Source organism: Prionailurus bengalensis, chromosome A1 (genome assembly GCF_016509475.1).
Source record: "Prionailurus bengalensis isolate Pbe53 chromosome A1, Fcat_Pben_1.1_paternal_pri, whole genome shotgun sequence".
In the NCBI taxonomy this organism is placed as follows: domain Eukaryota; kingdom Metazoa; phylum Chordata; class Mammalia; order Carnivora; family Felidae; genus Prionailurus; species Prionailurus bengalensis.
In genome coordinates, this window is record NC_057343.1 from 178,635,131 (window position 1) to 178,648,818 (window position 13,688).

The following is a 13,688-nucleotide window of genomic DNA, read 5'->3' on the forward strand; positions in this document are numbered from 1 at the left end:
GAGAAGCAAAGTGGGGTTTTTTTCCCCATTTAAAAAGAATTAGATTATTTCTCTTCTTCTTTTAATTTTTTTTTTAAACGTTTATTTATTTTTGAGACAGAGAGAGGCAGAGCATGAACGGGGGAGGGTCAGAGAGAGGGAGACACAGAATCTGAAACAGGCTCCAGGCTCTGAGCTGTCAGCACAGAGCCCGATGCGGGGCTCGAACTCACGGACCGCGAGATCATGACCTGAGCCGAAGTCGGCTGCTTAACCGACTGAGCCACCCAGGCGCCCCTCTCTTCTTCTTGTCAAATTGTAGAGGGTTTTCTTTTGTTTTTTGGGTTTTTTTTTTTTTTTTTTTGTATTCTGGATACAAGCCCTCTGTCAAACAATTGTTTTGAAAATAACTTCTCCGGTCTGTAGTTTGCCTTTAATTTTCTTAATTAATTGTGGCTTTTGAAAAAGAGAAGGTTTAAGTTTTGTTAGAATCAATTCATAATGTTTTGTTTTGGTTCACAGTTTTTGTCGCATCGAAGGAACCTTTGCTCAACCCAAGTCTGTAAAGATTTTCTCCTATGTTTTCTTCTAGAAATTTAGAATTTTTAGCTGTTAGGAGAGTTATGTTTTGTGCGTGGCATGACACAAGAGATAGGTCCACTTTTGTCCTTACAACTATCTAGTTGTCCTGGCACTGGTGTAACCACCTTGCACACTCAGATACTTTTTTGAAATAGCAATTTATTGAAATACTTTCTGTTCCTTGTATATCTGGTCCCTCTGGTTTGCTGGATGCATGCTTCACTTGCCTACGTAGTAATCCAGCTCTGACTGCTGATTTTTCATGGGTTGTATTTGCATTGCCTGTGGCTGACTCAGGTGGAACCAGCCGTCAGGCATTGGGTAGGCTGGAGCCCAGGAGAAAAGACTGAGCTTTATTTTTCTTTTTTTTTAAGTATACTAAAAAATTTTTTTCAGTGTTTATTTTTGAGAGAGAGATAATGAGCACAAGCGGGGGAGGGGCAGAGAGAGCCGGAGACACAGAATCAGAAGCAGGCTCCAGGCTCTGAGCTGTCAGCACAGAGCCTGATGTGGGGCTTGAACTTGTGAACCACGAGATGATGACCTGAGCCGAAGTTGGACGCTCAACCAACTGAGCCACCCGGGTACCCCTTTTTAAGTTTATTTTTATTTATTTTGAGAGAAACAGAGAGCAAGTGGGGGAGGGGCAGAGAGCGAGGGAGACAGAATCCCAAGCAGGCTCTGCACTGTCGGTGCAGAGCCCAGTGTGGTGTTCGAACTCACAGACTGTGAGATTGTGACCTGAGCCGAAGTCAAGAGTAGGGCTCTTAACCAACTGAGCCACCCAGGCACCCCAAAAGTGAGCTTTAGATACAGAACTGGGACATATATTGCTAATGGCTGCAGTCACACAACATCAGATCCGTGGGAAAGCCACAGAGAGATTCTTTCTAGATTCTGCAGCCCCACCTTTCTTCCCCTTGCCTCTTTTGCCTATAGGTGGTGGCAGGTCCCCACTGGGGGCTTTACACCCCCTTGTTGGCTTTCACACCTCTAAATTCTAACACTCCTTTTGCACGTGCCATCTGTTTCCTCCTGAGACCCTGACTGATACCCAATTATGAAACAGTTTATGAAAAGTAACATCCCTTATTCTCCCTCATGTTCAACATCTGGGCACATACCTGATAAGCATTTAAGCAGCCCATAATGGGCTGAAGCTGCAGGCTTCCATTGCGAAGCCTTAATCTAAGAATGCAAACCCGAATGTAGTGTCTATTGGTAATTTCTGAACTCAGTCCCGGAAGGAGGCCCAGAAGTTTCCACTGGGTACTAGACTGTTAGATCTTCAAGGGTGGGAATCGTTTCTGTGTTGGCTCACTCTTGACTGTCGGGCACATAGGAAAGCACCTGACATGTAGCAAACCCTGATATGTTGGAAACCCCGCTGTAGCGTCAGCACCCCTCCCTACACCCCCAGCGGCTTAGGATGGTACCATCAGCATTTAATGGGTAAAATACTAAGTACAACCCAGTGAGGGCATTCAGGGCAGGAATTTCGAGACGTTTGATCAAGGCCACATTGGTCACAAATGAATAAGCCTTGCGGGTTCCAGGTGAGGCTGGAAAAAGGTAAAAGGGCTGGGTCAGTGGAGATAGGATCGCAGGGGAGAGTGGAATCTACCCTATCGGGCTGTGGCACGGCCATCATCTTTATTCTGGTGCGTGGCCAAGTGCTCCAGACCTGCTTCAAATCCCATCTCAGCCAGCTTCCTGGATGTGCAGCCTTGGGCGCACATCACTGAACCGCCCAGGTAATTCCAGCTCAGGCAGGGCTTGGTGCAGGGAATCAAGGACACTCCCAGAACGCACCTTCTCCATCTCTCTCTGAATCTCACAAGTTGGCAGCCTCAGGGCCAAGCCTCACATGCTTTCTGATTCAGTGTCACCTTCCCAGCCAGAGGTTGCTCAGTGGGGTCACAGACCCACGATCAGTGTGGCCGTGGGGTGTAACACACCAATGAGCTTAGGCCTGGGCCATGTTGTCCACTTCTGGGGCCTAGACCATGTGGACAGTAAGTGGGGGGGGGGTGTGTGGTCCTCCCCACCCCCCTCACATCCCTACAAGGGAACCGAGAGCTCTTTGGAGGGTAAAGGGAATGGGTGTTACAGAGAAAGATGACAGAAGTTGCTGCAAGCTCTCCACTATCGATATTTTAGAAAATGGGGAGGAGTGAAAAAAGCTCTGAGTTCAAATCCTACCTAGCTTGGCCATTTACTTGCTGGGAGGACTCAGGAAAGTCTGCTTGTTTGAGCCTCAGTTGTGTCATTATAGAGTGGAGAAGATACCTCCTCACTTACAGTCTGTGTGCAAATGAGCAGTCATGTAAAGGGCTCCATTTGGCACCCAGGCCACGGGCAAGCACTAAATGGTAGCAATTATTATTATAATTATTATCATTCCCTGGTTTGGGCCTCTGGGAGTTCTACGGATGCCCAAGGACCAGCTGCAGATCATTAGGCTTCATGTGGCTGACATCTGGGCTCCGAAAAGCAAGTGTTGAGGACGTGTTGCTATCACTTAGACCACAGGGACGCAGCTCGATGGGGGCTCAGGTCACAGGCTGACCCTGTCAAGCATCTGCATGGGGAGGGTGGGGCAGGCCTCTGTCCAGCCTGGTGTCTGGTGACTTGTTAAATAAAAGCCCAAGAGCACTGGTAACAATCTTATCTAAATGCACATCGAAGGTGGTACAGAGACTGGGAGATGAGGGTGAAGCCCGTGTTAAATGCTTCATATCGATGCAAAGACTACAGGTTGTCTCCTGGTGTCTGTTGTCCCTTCTCTCCAATAGGATCAGGACCCCAATGTTAACCTCTGCACATCAGTATCCAGAATAAAGGCGTGTCCCACCCCTTTCTTTTAGCTAGTTAGGAGTGTATTCTGGTCAATGGGATGGGAACAGAGAGATCTGTGGAAGTTCAGTGTCTTGCTCTTAGAAGGATAGGGGCGTGTCCTTTCTCCTCTACATGTTGGCTGGCATGAATGCATGATGGTGAGCCATTGGGTCCATGAGGACACAGAGCAGCAAGAGAGAAGGAACCTAAGTTCCTGGCACTCTGGAGCCCCCATATCAACCCTGAAGTGCTCATGCCTGGAGACATCAGATCATGCCTGGAGACAAACAGATCTCTTACGGTTGAATATGAGTTCTGCCGTTGTAAAAGAGACCCCAACGATACATCTGCATCTTTAGGAGAACACGCTTTCCACCCTTTGCTGCGATGAGTAAAACAAAGCTCAGAAAGGTTTAGAAACTTGCAAAAAGTGCATTAGTTAGTGTTAACACTAGTTATGGTGACAAATAGACCCAATGCCAGACATATGTAGTCTTAAACACTATGATGTTTATTTTCGGCTCGCTTGACAGTAGTTGGAAGGTGAAAAAGTCAGTGGGGCAACCTTCTCTTTGCAGTCATCAGAGACCCGGGATAATGGAGGTGCTTCCGCCTTCAATGTGTAAATTCCAATGCACATTCCAACATGGAGATCTTGTCTTGGAGGCCAGCTCCCTTCCAGCCAGCCGGGAGGGGAGGAAAGCATGGAGAAGGACCGGGGAGTTTCATGGGCCAGATCATGAAGTGGCACACACCTTTCTCACTTTCATTGGCTAGAACTCTGTCACATGGCAAATCTAACTGCAAGGGAAGCTCACAAAGGTAGTCTACCTGTGTGCCCAAGTAGAAGAGGAAATGTTTCTGCTAAAGAGTCAGCTAGTCTCTGCCACACTGGGGTCACTCAGCTAGAAGCTGCAGAGGCAAACGCGTCATCCTGATTCTGAAGCTCGGTGTCTTTTGGTTTCTCTCTGTTGCCTCCTGGGTTTGATGTCTGTGATGATCTTTTGATGCATCAACCTGGCTAGGCTACAGTCTCCAGTTATTCATTCCAACACTAGGTGTCGCTATGAAGTTATTTCATAGATGTGGTTAAAGTCCATAATCGGTTGACTTTAAGTAGGGGAGATGGTCGTAGATGATCTAGGTGGGCCTGATTCATCCAGTTGAATGGCCTTAATAGCAAAACTGAGGCTTTCCTGCTGAAGGAGAAATTCCACCTGTGCGCATCAGTGCCCATCTATGCCCAGTGGTTTCCAGCCTGTGCTTCCTGACGGCCTGCCTATAGATTTCAGACCTATCTAGCCAGGCTCTGCAATTGTGTAAGCCAATTCCTTGCAGTAAATCTCTTAATCTCCTAACGGTTCTGCTCTGCTGGTTGAACAATGTCATTTGCCCTCTGACTGTACTCTCTTCTCTCTAAGTTCCCTCCCTGTGACAGGTCCTGATCTCCCACTGATATTCATTAATGTGTGCAACAAATATTTATTGCACACTTACTTTACACCAGACACAGTGCAATGAACTGTCAAACATGGTCTCTGACCTCGGGAACTAGGGAGGCTCTCCTCGTGGGAGAGGCTGGCTTTAGTCAAATAATAAGACAAGCAGATATATAGTGTCATCTTATGGTAAATGCCGTGACATAAAAAAGTTCAGAGGACTATGAGGGGGCCTGATATCATCTGAAGGGTCAGGACAGCTTCCCTGATGAGTGACATTTGGAACCGAGCTCTGAAGGAGAAGTAGGAACACTCAGCTAAGGAGTGTGGGCAGCGCTTGGGAAGGGTGTCTCTGCAGGCGGAGCAGTATGGACAAAGGAGTTGAGATGGGGGAGAGCGGCAGGTTTGAGAATGGAGCTCAGGCTAGAGGGGACAGAGAACCGAGCATAGCAAAAGGATGGCAGGAAGCAGAAGGCAGGCTAGGGGTGGGCCAGGCAGTACCTGATAGTCCATTTTGAGGATTTGGGTCTTCATCTTAAAAGCTCTGGGAAGCCACTGAAGAATTCTTAGCAGGTATTCCCATTGAAACATGGTCTGGGCTGCTGTCGCAGAAAAGATTAGAGAGCCCCACAGTAGATGAGAGAGAGAGAGCAGTTTTATCAAAGGAAGCATGGCTAAGCCAAGCCCAGGCCTGATGGGCTTTACCTCCAAAACATCCTTGCTTTGCCCTCTCTGTCTCCCTCCTATCTGTAAACCACCCATTTGGCAATCAGAGTCCTACTCAGATGCCATCTCATCAGGAAAGCCTTCCTGGGGCCTCCTGACTGGACTCTCGAGTCGGCCCCAGTGCTCCTACGGTATGTTCCGCACTTTTCCTTCTGTGTCATAATCATTGGCTAAGCTGCTTATCTTTCTCATGAAACTGTCAGCTCCTCGAGAGGAAAGAGGATGTCTTCCTCTCTGTGTCTCTCAGGATCAAGCACAGGGCAAGTGTGTTGAATGAACTAGATGTTACTGAACCTCTCCCAGGGGTGTTTTCATTTCCATAGGCAATGCATGAAGGAGACATCAGGCCTCGAAAGGAAGTTACCCATGGAATTTCCACCTCGGTGACTATGGGAAGAAGTGACGTCTTTGGGTAGTGTGTTTGAAGGGCTCTCACAAACTGCACTGCTCTGTGTTTCATTGTGGCTAGGGAGTCTGTTACACTTTTTTTTTTTTTTTACCAATAATTTTATAGTTAGATCAATATTTCCTAAAGGGCTTTCCACTGAATTTCAGTGCCAGGGAATATTAATAGGTGCTATAGACAGACACACAAAAAATCCCTTGATCAAATAATGTATGAAGCACAGGTTTAAACAAAGTTAAACAGGTTTCCTCTCTGCAAAGAAAGGTGTCTGTGCCAAAGTGCATTGTGAGGCCCTAATTGGGAGATACATGGTCGACAGCATTTCCAAACTTTGAAAACCACAGACCATAAGAGCATTGGGTCATTGGTGCAACATATTTCTGGGAAAACTGAAATGCGGTTCCTCCCTTAGGGTCAAATCTTCAACTATCACTTCTGTCTCAGGGACAACTCAATAGAAACCCTGTAGGGACAGAATAAGAATGTTTTGTCTTCTGTGTCCAGTGTGCCTGTCTTCAGCCTTTCCCATTTCAGTGAACAGTGGTGACATCCATCAGGATCCTGGGAGTCAGTGATGACACCCACCCCTCCACCTAATCAACTGTGTCTCCATCCCCTTGTCCAAGCCATCTCTCACCTGGATAACAACAATGGCCCCCCTAAGTGTTCTTCTGGGCCTCTAGTCTTATCTGTACTGATGCATTTTCCACATAGCAGCCAGTCTGACAAGGGGTGAGTTAAACCAGGCCATCACCCAACCTAGTCACTGGTTTCTCCTTGTCCTTGGGACAAAGCTCACCCCCTTGACCAGGCTCTGCAAGGCCCGGTGGGACGCAGCCCTGTCGACATCTCCAGGCTCGTGTCAGTCTCCTGCCTTCTTTCTGGGACGCTCCCATCAGGCTGATCTCTAAGTTTGGGGAACACAGCAAACTCTTTTTGCCCCGGGAAGTTTCCAAGCACAGTTGCCTCTGCCTGAAAGTCCCTTTTCACCAGCTCTTTGCCTATGTAGCCCTCCCATCCCCCTTAAGGCTTTCAGATTTTGTTTAAAGTGAGGCCAGCGAGTCCTCAAGTTAAAACAGATCATAACGTATGTGACCATGATGTATCTCCAATCGCGTGTAAACTCCCAGAGGGAGGAGCATGTCTGTTTTTCTTCCCATTGTAGGACCAGCTCCTGGAGCCTGGCTGGCCCACAGTGGTCCTGCCGTACACGTTTGCTCAAAGGAGAGAAGGTGATTCTGGATGCATGTGGCTCTGTGTGTCTGCTGCTCTCCTTTCCCTGTACTTTCAGGTTGTGCCCGGGCTGTCCAGGTGCCTGCTGGTGCCCTAGAGCCTTGGGGATGACCAGAAGTACAATGTCAGCCAGAGCCCACGAGGGGCAGGCAACCTCCACAGGCCACAGTGTCTGCTCTGGGCCGGCTCTGCAGTGGGTTGGGCCTGGCAGGTTCTGGTATTACTCGTGGGAATATAATTCAGAAGAGAGGATAAATCGGAAAGGGTATGGAAATGCATATGACATGTTTTTAAATGCTCAGACCCTTCAACTTAACAAGATGGAAACCTTTATGTGGAAAGATGTTCATTTTAATGCTATTTATAAAAACAATTGGAAACAACTAAAAATCTAACAGTAGAGGGATGGTTAGGGAAAGCATAGTGCCTCCATTCTATAGAATATTACCCAACCATTTAAAATAATGTTTAAGGGGCGCCTGGGTGGCGCAGTCGGTTAAGCGTCCGACTTCAGCCAGGTCACGATCTTGCGGTCCGTGGGTTCGAGCCCCGCGTCGGGCTCTGGGCTGATGGCTCAGAGCCTGGAGCCTGTTTCCGATTCTGTGTCTCCCTCTCTCTCTGCCCCTCCCCCGTTCATGCTCTGTCTCTCTCTGTCCCAAAAATAAATAAACGTTGAAAAAAAAAATTTTTAAATAATGTTTAAGGAGAGTTTAGAGAAATCCAAGGAAATGCCTGAGAAATAATAATTCATCACAAGAAAAAAATTGTAACTATATGTGGTGATGGATGTTAACTAAGATCATTTTGATACCTATCTATTTATCTCTCTATCTTTGTATATCCCAAGTCATTATATTGTACACCTAAAACTAATGCAATGCTTATATGGCGACTATATCCCAATGAAAGAAAGAACGATAAATTTTAAAAAGTGGGAAACATATGTATATAATATACACACACATATGAAAATTTTAAAATATATATGTAAAGATATAAAAATAAATATAATTGAATATACATATAATGTAAATATGACATACAATCATAGATAAAACATCAGTGAACCTATAATAATTATCAGGAACTTATACCCAGAAAAAAGGTTAAAAACAGATAAAACAGATAAAAATATGAATAGATGTGTGAGTGGTACGCACTATTAGTGTTTTTGTCCCCTTCCTAATTTTTTAAAAGTTTACTTATTTATGTTCAGAGAGAGAGAACACATGTGTGTGTGAGTGCACGAGTCGGGGAGGGGCAGAGAGAGAGTGAGAGAGAGAATCCCAAGCAGGCTCCGTGCTGCCAGTACAGAGCCCGTCTTGGAGCCCTATCTCAAGAACTGCAAGATCAATGACCTGAGCTGAAATTAAGAGTGGGATGCTTAACTGACTGTGAGCCACCCAGGCGCCCCTGTCCTATTTCTGTTTTTTCTGCATTTTCTCTTTTGATTCAATAAACATGTTTTATTTGAACAAGTCATGCAAAATGATTTGTGGCCACCGAATTCATATTTGGTGAGACAGTGCTGGTGCATGATTTAGATGCTACCAGAAAATCAAGTTCAACAGCAAAAAGTGAATTTTTGTTGCACTTGCTCAAAAGCTTTCCCTCACTGGCACGATCATCACAGGTCACTCGATTGAAGTGGAGATTAGCTATTTTCCAAGTTTTAGAAATGATTCTGCAGAAAGAAAACCACCAATTAAAGGCAAGAGTATCTTAAAGAAAGCATACAGAATACTAATCATATATTATAAACTTGATAAGCACTTGCTGGAAATAGAAATAATCCTTTAGACCACAAGTTTCTTACGGAGGCCATACACCAGGAAGTCTGGGGATGGTTTTTAGAGACTCTAAATATGAAATTTTATCCAAATATTTTGAGTTTGGATCTCTTTTTTGGGGATGGGGGGAAATGTCCAAAAGGCCCAAAAGTTTCAGAATTACCATTTTAGACAAATATAACAACACGATACCTAACATCCTTTTTCATATATGCATTCCACGAATGTACACTTTGTGCCTGCTGAGTGCAGGCATTGGGCAGGTAGCGTGATCCCACAGGCATTGTCTCTGCCTCTCAGGGTGGACCTTTGGACCATCCTGCAAGCTATGTACCACCCCTGCTGAGAATCCTGAGGCTTAGTGAGATTCAATAACTTTCTTACAGCCCCCAATTACTCACTCGTTGGACACTCACAGCATGCCCAGCCTGCACTGTTCAACACCCAGCCTTTAGTCCCCCCACAGAGCAGGGCCACCGAGCACTTGAAATACAGCTAATCCACATGGATATGCAGGTACTGTACATATAAAACACACAATGGATTTTAAAGACCAGTACCAATAAGAGAATATAAGATATCTCACGGGTTTTTATATTGATTACATGTTAAAGGGATTTATTTTTGACATGTAGGGTTAAATAAAATACATTATTAAAATTAATCTTGTGTTTCCTTATATTCTTTAAATATTAGAAAATTTAGAATTTTATATGGGGCTCATGTTCTACTTCTATTGGATGATGCTGGGTAGGCACCGGAAATACAGTGGGGAGAACAGACCTCAGGAATGGCCGTTCTTAAGCTAGAGCGTAGCTCTGAAAAAATTCTCTAAAAGGCTAAATGTAGACAGAAATGGAAGAGTGTACTTAAAAGCACAGAGGAGGTGAATCCCAGGTGGGCAAGAAATGAGCATTTGCTATTTTCTTTTGACCAGCTTCAAATGTGCCCTGAAGGTACCATTCTAATGGTTTAGCAGGAAACAACTCTGGTCATTACTGGGGGGCGCCCTTCCCTGGGTGGTTCCATAGGAAGGATTTTTGTTCCTCCAACACCTCAGTTCACACTGGTTGCCAGGAGGATGTCCACTGCCCCAGCTGACATGTTCTCCTCAAACACGGAGAGGGAGGTTTCGCAGAGACTAGAAACCTCGGTGTGCAGAATCATACCACACAGCCTCCTGTGGCCACCTGATGGCCACCTCCTGCCATCCCTTAAGGTGTTGGAGTTGGGGGTGTGGATCCCCACTCTCCCTGGGCCCAGAGAAATCCCTTTCCTCACCCTCTGTCTCTTTACCCCTTTGGACTCTCCCCTTCCTACATCATCCCCAACATACATCTATACCTTCCAGCTGGCATCATCTCCTGGCCAGCTCAGGCCAGAGGTCTGTGCCCTGGACCAACAGGTCTGAATCTAGCCTAATGTATTTTATTGGGCATACACAAAGTTCCAGTTTTAATTTGACTTTGATGCTGACATTTAAAGCTTTCACATAGGGGCGCCTGGGTACCTCAGTTGGTGAAGCGTCCGACTTCGGCTCAGGTCATGATCTCATGGCTCGTGGGTTAGAACCCCGTGTCATACTCTGTGCTGACAGCTTGGAGGCTGGAGCCTGCTTTGGATTCTGTGTCTCCTCTCTCTCTGCCCCTCCCCTGCTCGTGCTTTGTCTCTTCCTCTCAAAAATAAATAAACATTTTTAAAAAATGAAAAAAAATAAAGCTCTCACACACAAAAAATCCAGCTTTCCAAATTCTTGATAGGTTAGAATCTGGCAACCTTGGGCCTGCATTCCTATGGGAATGAATAGCCAGAGGAAGTCACTGTCCCCATTTTATTCCTCTTAGTGACTGCTGCTTTCCATTGTCTGTGTGGCTCTTGTATCCTTTTGGATTAAAAATAAACTGCACTTTGGATTATACTGGAAAGCAGGGCCAGGGCTGGGGCAGGGGAGGGGAGTGCGGTGCCTTGGGCACACAATTCAAGGGGGTGTCACCCTTGCACAATCACCTACAACCATACACTCGGCACCTTGCTCAGCACACTCTGGTCCCGAACTGACTGAGGTTGCTTCTTCCAGCAGCTTCTTTGCACCATTGAGGTACATACAGAAAGAGGCCTTGCCATGGGTGGCTGGTGAGCCTGAGGAGAGGACTTGCAGAGGTGAGGCTGGGTCAGAAATGAGAGGGCGGCAAGCTTTAAGGCGGGAGTGGGAAGTGCGGTCGGTCGTAGAACTTGCCAGGGTGGGAACTCCAGAAATTCGGTTGTCGAGGGAAGAAAGAGATGGGGCGGTAACTGGATGTGGGCTGAGGCTGCACATTCCAGTTGGGTGGGTGGGGAGCCAGGTGAGCAAAAAGCAGCACTATTCATTGCGAGCTGACTGTGTGCCACGGGTGCTGAGGCCTCCGTCCCATCCCCTCCAACAGTCTTCCCGGCGGCCCTCCAAGGAGAGGGTCACATCAGCCTTTGCTGCGGACCAGGCGACCAAACTCAAAAACGTGCCATCGCCTGGACACCTGGTGAAATCTTCCTCGGAAATACTGCATCGGAGGGTTGGCGAAGAATACTCTGGCACACACACATCGATTCAAAATTGCTCCCGGCGATGAGCCCAAACTGGGCAGGCCAACGTGAAGAGCGGCGTGATGTCAGGTTAGGGGGTTCAGGCGGCATGCCTTCTCAGGTTTCTCCGGGCTCCCTTCCGACAGATTCCCTTTGGCCGTGCCAGGAGGGGTTTTGCTGCCTGTCCAGCAGAGGGCACTGCCAGGTGGTAGGAAGCCTAGAGTAGGTGCCTTTCAGATGTCCTGTCCCCCCATGCCTAGCTCCATTCCCCAGGAACTCTGACACGAATACTTTGTATTGTTATCAGAATTGGATTATAGGAGGGGCACCTGGGTGGCTCAGCCACTTCGGCTCAGGTCATGATCTCGCGGTTCAGGGGTTCAAGCCCCGCATTAGGTTCTGTGCTGACAGCTCAGAGCCCGGAGCCTGCTTCCGATTCTGTGTCTCCCTCTCTCTCTGCTCCTCCCCCCACTCGTGCTGTCTCTCTCTCTCTCTCTCTCTAGTAATGACTAAACATTAAAAAATTTTTAAAATAAAAAAATTGGAGTACAGGAATCATCTGCTCCCATATCTCAGGACATGTTGCTTCATGATCGACAGGTCATATAGTAATGGTACGTCATCACTGGTGATCATGTTACCATTATGCAGCCAAAAGCGTCTGGGGACACACGCTGTCCTCTGCGATGCCAGGAAAGCCCAGGAGGGACTGTTCGTGGGGAGCTGAGCCACCACACCCACGGCTACATGTGGCTAGTTTTTGTGGCAGGGCTGATGTTGAACTCAGGTTGTGTTTTGGTCCAAAGCCAAAGGAGAAGGGAGAAAGAAACAGCCTTGCACAAGAGGCAGCCCACCTGTCCAGGGGCCACAGGAGCCAAGAAGGAAAGGCTATTGTGCCTGCAGGGACAATTTTGTGGGGCTAGTGTGTGGGTGTGTGGACAGAAAGGGCAGAAAGTCAAGGGTAGTCTTTTTCCCCCCAGGTTTTTAGAGGTGTAATTTTTTAAAAGTCTGTATATTTGAGGCGTCCAACTTGACTCTTTGAGATATGCATACGTTGTGAAGCGATCGCTGCTATCAGGCTAACAAACACGGCTAAGAACATTTGTTGAGAGGGGAGGCACTGGTGAGGCTGGAGATTTGGAAGAGGAATTTAATGTTTGGGACAGCTACGTTGGGCTGGGGTGAAGGGGTTCACCAGGGGACCCCAGCAGGATCATAGGGCACCGCCGAGAACTAGGTTGAGTTTGGAGACCCTGGATCTGAAGTGACTCCAGTGTGTCTGGTGTGGGAGTTAGAGCCACGAAGCATCAACAGGTGGGCTGATCTAGGGTTGGGGTTTTGCAAGGTGGGAGAGTTAGGACAACAAAGGAGCCACGGGAACTGGCAAAGGATTGGTTCAAGTGAACAACGATGGGCCTGTTTAGATGAGGCGCTTGCAATGAGTAGGGATTGTCATTGGGGTAGACATCAGGATGAATGTGAAGACTGAGCTCAGGGGTATGGATTTGTTGGGGCTGTTGGCTGCAAGACAAAAATTTCCTCTGTCTTGAGCACAAGAGTCCTCATTAGAAGGACTTTGGGCGCTCCCAGAGTTGACAGGAGCCTGGAGAGCTAGGCTTGGACTGTGAATGTGAACCAAGGATGTCCCGGGATAGAGAGGCAGGCTCAAGCAGCAGAAATAAGTGCTCCCCAGCTCTACGGCTGCTGTGGCAAGCCTGATCTGCAGCTGTCTTTGTGTGCTGAAGTCATAAACTCAAGATTCAAAATCACAGATGAAAGCATCCCACCGGCTGAGCCGATGTCATGTGATGGCGCCCTGGCTGCAGTGGGTGAGGAGGGGAGAGTCTGGCCTCTTGGGACTAGAAGATAGCCCCCAGTCCTCACCTAAGAGAGAGCATTCGGTAGACCAGAAAGAGCAGATCTAGTGCTGGAAAGCCAAACAAGTGACAAATGTCCGTTGTAGGTGAGAGTGACCACTAAGGTGTGGTGGTGCAGCTGCCCTTACTCTGGGTGTTACTATTTACAGAGGGGGAAACTGAGGCTCCGATGGGTGACACCACTCACTCAAGTTGTGGGTGGCAGAGCTGGTATTCCAAACTCGGTCACCTGGAACTGGTCTCCAAACTTCCTCGCTTG